This window comes from Malania oleifera, chromosome 9 (assembly GCF_029873635.1).
Source record: "Malania oleifera isolate guangnan ecotype guangnan chromosome 9, ASM2987363v1, whole genome shotgun sequence".
Classification (NCBI taxonomy): Eukaryota; Viridiplantae; Streptophyta; class Magnoliopsida; order Santalales; family Ximeniaceae; genus Malania; species Malania oleifera.
In genome coordinates, this window is record NC_080425.1 from 31,499,226 (window position 1) to 31,508,070 (window position 8,845).

Here is an 8,845-nt window from a genome sequence, read left to right on the forward strand (position 1 = left end):
TACAAGTCTGAAAGTGGGGTAATGAAGGTGAGTAAGAGAGTTCTAACCGTGATGAAGGAGCAGAAAGTACCAGGAAATATTTATACCCTACTAAGCACCACAGTTGTAGGTGGAGCTACAACTGCAAAGTATAAGTTGAATAGTATTGTCTTGTGGCATATGCGGTTAGGGCATATGGGTGAGCATGGAATGATGGAGCTTCATAAGATAAATCTTTTGAAGGGGGTCAAATAATGCAAACTAGATTTTTGCAGGTATTGTGGGCTTGGGAAACATAACAGAGTACAATTCATGGCAACCACGCACAAAACGAAGGGAAACCTTGACTACGTTCATTCAGATGTTTGGGGGCCAGTGAGAGTAGCATCATGAGGGTGGCATATGTCCTTCGTGAATTTCATTGATGATTACTCACGAAAGGTGTGGGTGTACTTCATGCGGCACAAGTAAGAGATGTTTGCCAAGTTTAAATTGTGGAGAGTTGAGGTGGAAAATCAATCCGGGAGAAAGATTAAGTGCCTCAAGTCAGACAATGGAACTGAGTACACTAATTCAAGATTCATGAAGTTGTGTGAGTAGCATGACATTATGAGACATTTCACAGTACACAAGACACCACAAAAAAATGGTGTGGTGAAAAGGATGAACCCAACCATAACTGAATGGACTTAGTGTCTCGGGTTGAATGCAGGGCTCACGAAGAACTTCTGGGCAGAGGCAGTAAATATGGCGTGTTTCCTGATTAATAGATCACCAAGGGTAGCACTGGATGAGAAAGTTGCAAAGGAGGCATGGACAAGAATCGAGGTAGACTACTCTGATTTGAGAGTTTATGGGTGTCCAACCTATGTGCACGTTCCCAATAAGGAGAGAACAAAGCTTGAAGCAAAGTATAGACGGTGCATCTTTCTGGGTTATAAAAAATGGGTGAAAAGATTCAAGCAATGGGATCCTCAGGCAAACAAAGTGGTGATTAGTACCATGTTGCGGAGTACTTGACAAGAAGAAGAGAAATAGGTGCTAGAAAGTTGCAACAATGATGAGCATGTGGTGCAGGTGGAGTTAGAGACTCAAGGTGGAGATGATAATGATCAAAGTGCAGGGAGTTCTAACTTGGGAGACCAACAACATCGCAGTATAGTCGTAGATAGACCCAGATGCACTATTAGGCCGCCACCCAGGTATGAATTTGATGATCTGGTGTCTTATGTACTTATCACTAATAGCAGGGATCCTACTACCTTTCAGGAGGCGGTGCACAACCAAAAGAAAGGTAGATGGATAGGCGTTATAGTGGAGGAGATGGAGTCATTGCATAAGAACCAAACGTGGGAGTTGGTAGAACTTCCAGCATAGAAGAGGGCGATAGGACGCAAGTGAGTGTATAGAAAGAAAGAAGCGGTTTCAAAAAAAGAAAGAGAGAAGTTCAAGGCTCGGTTAGTAGCAAAGGGTTACTCATAGAGGAAAGGGGTTGGTTATGATGAGATATTCCCCCCTATGATCAGACACACTTCCATCAGGTTAGTATTGGGATTGGTGGCGCATTACGATATGCAGTTGGAGTAGATGGACGTAAATAAAGTGTTCCTCCATAGTGATTTGGATGAGCTGATTTACATAGTACAGTCAGAAGGGTTCAGTCAACCTGGATATGAGCAATTGGTTTGTAAACTAAAGAAATCACTTTACAAGCTGAAGTAGTCACCGAGGTAGTGGTACAAACAGTTTGACTCCTACATGATCCGTATTGGTTATAGGAGGTGTGAGTACGATTGTTGCATCTATACGAGGAGTCTTGAGGATGGTTCACTCATATTTCATTTACTTTATGTTGATGACATGCTGATTGCTGCAAGGAATATGACTGAGGTAAATCAATTGAAGACTCTGTTGAGTAAAGAGTTTGACATGAAATACTTCGGTGCAACCAAGAAGAATCTTGGGATGGATATTCGTAGGGACAAAGTTGTAGGGAGATTGGGGTTATCTCAAGGCAGTTATGTAGAGAAGGTGTTTAAGAGGTTTACCATGGTTAATACTAAACTGGTGAGTACATCGTTAGCAAGTCATTTTAGGCTGTCTATCGCCTAGTGCCCAAAGATGGATGATGACATTCGTGACATGTCAAAGGTCCCCTATGCAGTGCAGTGGGATGCCTAATGTATGCCATTGTATGTACAAGGCCAGACCTGACACAAGTTGTCAGTGTGATAAGCAAGTTCTTTTTAAATTTGGGTCGACAACATTAGGATGCAGTGAAGTGGATTCTCAGATACTTGAGAGGTACAACAAGATGTGGCATTATGTTCAGTAGACAACAGGGTGATCCTTCAATGGTAGGATATGTGGATGCTGACTATGCAGGAGACTTAGATGACAGGAGGTCTATCATAGGGTACGTGTTCATACTTGTGAGAGGGCCTATTTGTTGAAGGTCTAAGGTGCAGTCACTCGTTGCTTTATCTACTACTGAGTACATGACAGTTGCTGAGGCTGCCAAGGAAGCGTTATGCCTTACAGGATTAGTTAAGGAGCTAGGTATCCAGCAAGGTGGAGTTCAATTGCAATGTGATATTCATAGTGTCATCTATTTAGTAAAGAACCATGTGTTTCATGTGAGAACAAAGCACATAGATGTGCAGTTTCACAGGATCAGGGAACTGGTTGCTTCTGGTGAACTACTACTTGAGAAAGTTCACAGGTCATAGGATGCAACTGATATGTTGATGAAACTTGTTATAATGGACAAGTTCAAGTATTGTTTGTACTTGATTAACGTCTCCAAGTGCTATATGGGAGGTGTCCCAATCTACTATCCCAGGTGGAGCTACAGGTTATGCTTTCGTATTTTTCCTAAGTGATGAATATTCGCCAAGGTGGAGATTACTGAAGTGTGTGGCTCATATTGAGTGGACTACACGCACGGAGAAAGCATAGTGAAGCAAGAACAAGGAAGTTGATTTGCAGGAGGAAACCGTCAATAGTTTGGTCAACGGTTTACCCTTAGGAAAACCATCGACAATTTTAGCCTTCGCAGTTTAGTCTCTGTATTAAACCGTCAACGGTTTCAGCAAACCATCGATGGTATTGTTCGGTGTTGATTACGGATTTTGAATTGGGAAGATCAGTAGATTGGGAATTTCGGAGGATTTTCCTTTGGAGATTGCTACAAGAGTACTTTAGGAACTTTTTAAGCCTTCTATATGCATAGGGTTAGCATATAAACAATATTGTAACCCTTGTTTGGCAATATAGTACAAATTTAGCCGCTTGTTCCCGTTGACGTAGGCACATTGCCAACCACGCAAATTCTTGTGTCATTGATTATTTGCCTTCCTTTATTATCTGTGTGTGATTGTGTTTCCGTATATTATTCATCATTGGTTGCTACATTGCACAATCCGATTCGATTTGTGTTTTTGCTGCGCATTGGCAATCTTTGCACAACAATGGTGTCTTGCTACCTGGGTGTATTTAAAAATAGTGAATATTAAGGGTGACAAAGTGGGTCAAAACTCAACAAATGACCCATTACTTGTTCGTTTAAATTGAGTTCAGGTTTAGGAGGAGGTGACCTGTTTATAAAAATTTCAACCCAAACCCAACCCGATTAATAAATGGGTTAGACGAATTTGGTCAAGTACTCACTGATTTACCTATTTAAGTTTTAGAAAAATTAAGGGAAAATACATTTACATTCTCTAAAGTATGATATCCATTACAAATGCATACTTAAACTTCTCAATGTGTCGCTTACACCCATAAACTATTGAAGAAGGGTGATAGAGCTAACTAGGTTAACTATCTATTAACTAAGATAGTTAAAAGACTTTAATACCCTTTTATATTTAATTAATTTTCCTTTGCAAATAGAAAGTTAAGTTTTTATTTTAATTTCAATCTTTACACCCACCCCTTAGCCCTAAGAACTAAGCAACCATAGTACCTCTTATTTGTCAGCTCAAGTGTGCTCACTTCCTTGGTATCGTAACACTGCATAACCAAGTTCACTAGGACCTTACTATTAAAACAATAGCCTTCTAAATATGATCTAAGTTTCCATGATGTTCACACTTTGTAATAAATGTGATTTAATAAAAGAATGGATTTTTTATTTTGCTAAATGTTCAACATCATTTACATGCACTACATATGAGTCTAACTTTTCATTGAGTTACAACATCAAAAAAGGTATTTTGTGTAGTGCTTTTCATAATCAATGGTATCACTAGGCTTATTTTGAGGCTTAACTAATTCACAAGATGGAGAGTCCTTCACTGATTTCCTAGACTGCTCTAAATAAATATGTATAAGATGTAATTACCCGAAAATTTTTTAAGATTAAATAATTAGAAAAATAATAGATGAAAAAGATAAATAAGGAATAAAGGAAAAGGGGGCGGGGGGGGGGGGGGGAGAAAATTTTGGAAGAAAAAGGGAACAACAAACCTCATCGACGAGTTATATGTCCTCGTCGACGAAGTTCAGTTCTTTGTCGATGAGAAGATCCCGGATGACCAAATTTCAGGTTTTAAGACTCGTCGACGAATCAATTTCTTCATCGACGAAGTCCCTTTTGTGACTCATTGACGAGGCCACGTGGCAAAGCGAGTATAAGAGGGTTTAGGGAAGCTTTCACTCAAAGAAATCACATTTCCTCTGTTTCTTTCTCCCTTTAAAAGTCCCTTTGCCTTCACTCTAACTTTATGACCCAAATTCAGCCCAAATCAATGATTGGAGACCGCTACGGTGTTTTAGGGAAAATTCTCTATACATTTAGCGGAGTAGTTTTCTAAACTGGGCTTTTCGGGAAACACTCCTAAGTTGAGGAAAGGGTTAAAATTCTCATTTTTGGATTTTTAAAAGGTTTATTTAAGGTTTATAAGTTGAGAAGATGTATAAATAGTAGTTTATTTAATTAAATTAGGGTTTTTGAACCAGGGTCTGAGTGAGCATCACATGCACCTTTTGGGGATTCCTATCGGCGAAGTTTAAGAAACCAAGTAAGGGGAAATATACATTAAACCATATTTTTATGAATTAATTGGAAAATGAAAGATGTTATGAATAAATATGTGTATATGTATTTGTATGGGTTTAAAATGCCAACCGTTTAAATTACGTTTTTTGAGCCTATGACTGTTATATTAGATTTGTATGTGTGAAAATGGACTGATAAAAGTAAACGATATTTTCAGTATAATTATGTAAGAAATGAAAGGTATATTTTCAGTATATGAATGTTAAATGTTGGTTGGTATATTTTACAAGAAATATATATATATATATATATATATGTATGAATTTTACTACTAAATAGTGTGACATAAGTAAAATAGAATTCTATGTGGAAGTATGCTATATGTATGAGATATAGGATATACAGGAAATGAATTGAAACGAAAATGTTATATGAAATATGTTGCATGTGAGTGTTAATGCAACCATGGAACCAAAGACAACTAAAAGATGCTGAAACTAACACAAAAATAGTTGAAAGATGCTGGGTAGCAGACTAGTACATTTCTATGTGAACTAACACAAAAACAGCTGAAAGATGCTGGAACTAACACAAAGACAGCTTAAAGATGCTGGGACTAACACAAAGACAGCTGAAATATGCTGGGACTAACACAAAAATAGCTGAAAGATGCTGGGACTAACACAAAAACAGCTAAAAGATGCTGGGACTAACACAAAAACAACTGAAAGATGTTGGCTATGAAATGAAGTGAAAATAATAATGAAATGGAAATGAAATGTGAAATGTGAACAATGAGAAATGGGGAAAAGCCACGTAAAGTGAAATAAAATGAAATGTAAAAGATGAAAAAATGAACAGTTGAGAAATGCAGAATAATGGCAGACAAAATAATATATTATGGTAGTATCATTATTTATGCTAGTAGAACATGTTACGTTTTGGCGAAGCATGCTCTTCGCTCCTCGAGGGCTTGCTAAGAAAGATGAGTGCCCTGGTTAGTATCAGGTATAGTAGTAAGCTGCATAACATACTAGGGCAAAGGGAAACTACTTATATGGGCGGGTAGATTTCCCTATTCTCGGGAGCCTTCACTGGTAAATTTTTGTATGAATTGTGTGAGTACAAGATTACTTCTTCACTTGAAGGCTTACTGAGTAAGGTGAGTACCCTGGTATGCTTTAGTTGTGACCTTTGGTTGCCTAAAGTATTAGAGTAGAGGGGTGCTACTTGTATGGGCGAGTAATCGCCCCTATCCTTTGGTTTTTCTCGTGGGTAAAATATCTTGCATACGATTGATTAGGTTCCGAAAATGATTTCAAAAATCATGTTAAAATTTGCATCTGTTAAATATTATGTTGATTATAACTTCATGTTAGTCACATGTTATTTTAATATATTGTTTCTTCCTTTACTGAGATGCTGTTAGAATTGGTGTATATCCAAAAGGGGGGGTGAATTGGAATTTAAAACTTTTTCTCCTAGGTTAATCTATCCAACTACAGTATATACATAACCTAGGGTCAGTCTATGCAATTTCCAAATGCGTAGATAAATATAATGTGGAAATTAAGTCATACGCATCATTCACCTATAACATACATGTGCGGTAAATATAAAATGCAGAAATATAAACAAACACATGATATGTTATTGGGGTTCGGCCAACTGTGCCTACGTCCCCGCCTCTAGCTTGTAAGCCCGAGGATTCCACTAATAGCTCACTTAAGGGTGGAGCGACACCGATTACAATCAGGTCAAATTAACACAGGGCTGGCCTCAACCTTAACCAGGTCAATTAGCGAGGCTGACCTCAACCTACACGCCTTAACAGGATGACGCACCTAGTTTTCCTAACCGGGTCTAAGCCAATCCAGGACTATTCCAGGGCTAGTGTCCCTCTTCAGGCCCATGCCTGAAAATACAACAAATGTGTATATAATCAAATGCTACAGTGATTGTGCTTTCGTGTAAAGCAGATATGTACCCAAATACGCGCAATAACATACACCACAATATGATTCAATATGTAAGGTCAATGTGGTCTAGATAGTTCAACTCTCAAAGGTATTTTCTATCAGTGTAATGCGTACGTGAGAGTGTCAAACAAGCAATCTTTGTTTCACAGTATATTCTGCCAATAAGCTCACACAAAGATGTCAAGTCTCAAGTATTTCAATTAGCGGGATGTCTCAAGCATGTAAGTATCAAATGAAGTATATGCTTGGTTTGCGCAAGATATGTAATCTTTGTATTCAGCAAGTAATATATGAGTGAGTGAATATTGCAACAAAGATCACAGTCACACAACCAAATATCTCTTCAAATATTTTTCGAGATAAAGCACACTAGATATTTGAAAGTATTTTGAAAATATTTTGCAACCAAAAACAAATACAATCTTCTCAAGATATTGCAATAAAGGTGCAAGTTTAGAAGATCTATCAAAGTCTTTTTAGGATAGACTTATCAACAAAGTCCCCTAAGAATCCTTAAGTTTGACTCTCAAGAAAATAGTGTCAAACAAATAGAACAGGGAGAGCAAACCATTTTAAAACAAACACTCAATCAACTTACAGATGATGTAGGCACTAATAGATAACAAGCATGAGTGAATGAGGCTAAAAAATGAGTAGTATAAGCTTTTTGATTTTCAGAGAATTTTCCCCTAATCAAAGTAGCTAATCCATACTGATTTTTCACAAATGATCTCATATATATAGACATAGGATGAAATATGACCGCTGGGGACCTATTAGGTATTATTAAGAAAGTTTAATGATGTTTCAAATATTTTAACCCTATTTAAAAAATATTTAATTGCCGTAAAAATCAGGGCAACCTGAGAGGTCTGGTCGACCAAGACTCCAATTATTCGGTCGACTAGGAGAATTTTAAATTGAATGGTCGGTCGACCGAAAGTGCCTTTCCAAAGGCGATTTTCCATTTTTATAGAGGTTCGTTCGATCGGGCCATTTGAACTGGCTGGTTCGGTCGACCAGACCGTTGGGATTTTTCCCAAGGACCCTCAATTGACCAGGTAGTTAGAGTACAAAACTGGCTCGGTCGACCAGATGGTCAAACATTTGACCCGAGGGGGTTTCGGTCGATCGAGTCTTTTTGAACCACCTGGTTCGGTCGACTAGGGCCTTGGTCAACCGTTGACCTATGCCTAGTTTGGTCGACCAGGGCAAAATGAACTGCCTGGTTCGATTAACCAAAAGTGTACCATGTATGCATTTTGGTCCATTTTTGAAACATACAAACCCTATTCAAGTGCTTATCAAACATAGGTGCAAATGTGTGTGTCCTAAGGTCATTTATGTCCAATTATGAATACACCGAAAAAGTCCGGTGTCGGTCGACTGGAGCCCTAAGGTCATTTTACGGTCACTTTTTGGTTTGAGCTTACAAAATAAACCATGCATGTGATGTGTGTGAGCTTATTACAAACCAAATGTCCTAATTACTACAGACCAATTTTCTCAAATGAAATATATTACAAATAAGATTGATAATCGGTCTTCAAACTTTACTTGCTTTGTACCCATCTTTATCTTAACAATCTTAGTTCCTACACAACACCTCAAACACCTATTAGATACTATAAGTATTTGTTAGAATCAAAATCGGGCGTGACCAATAAGGTCAACAGATGCGTCTCACTTGAATGCAAATTATTCTTTTTAGAACTTTCTCGGGATCGAGCTTAGAGAGCTCAAGGTTATTATAATAATTTTTGAGTTAGAGAAAGGAAGAAAAAGAGTATAAATTTAATGATATTTTGGGTTGTATAAATTTATGTTTTATGTTTTGAGTCTTCTGAGAAATGGATGAGTGTGAATATTGGAAGTTGTGGATTAT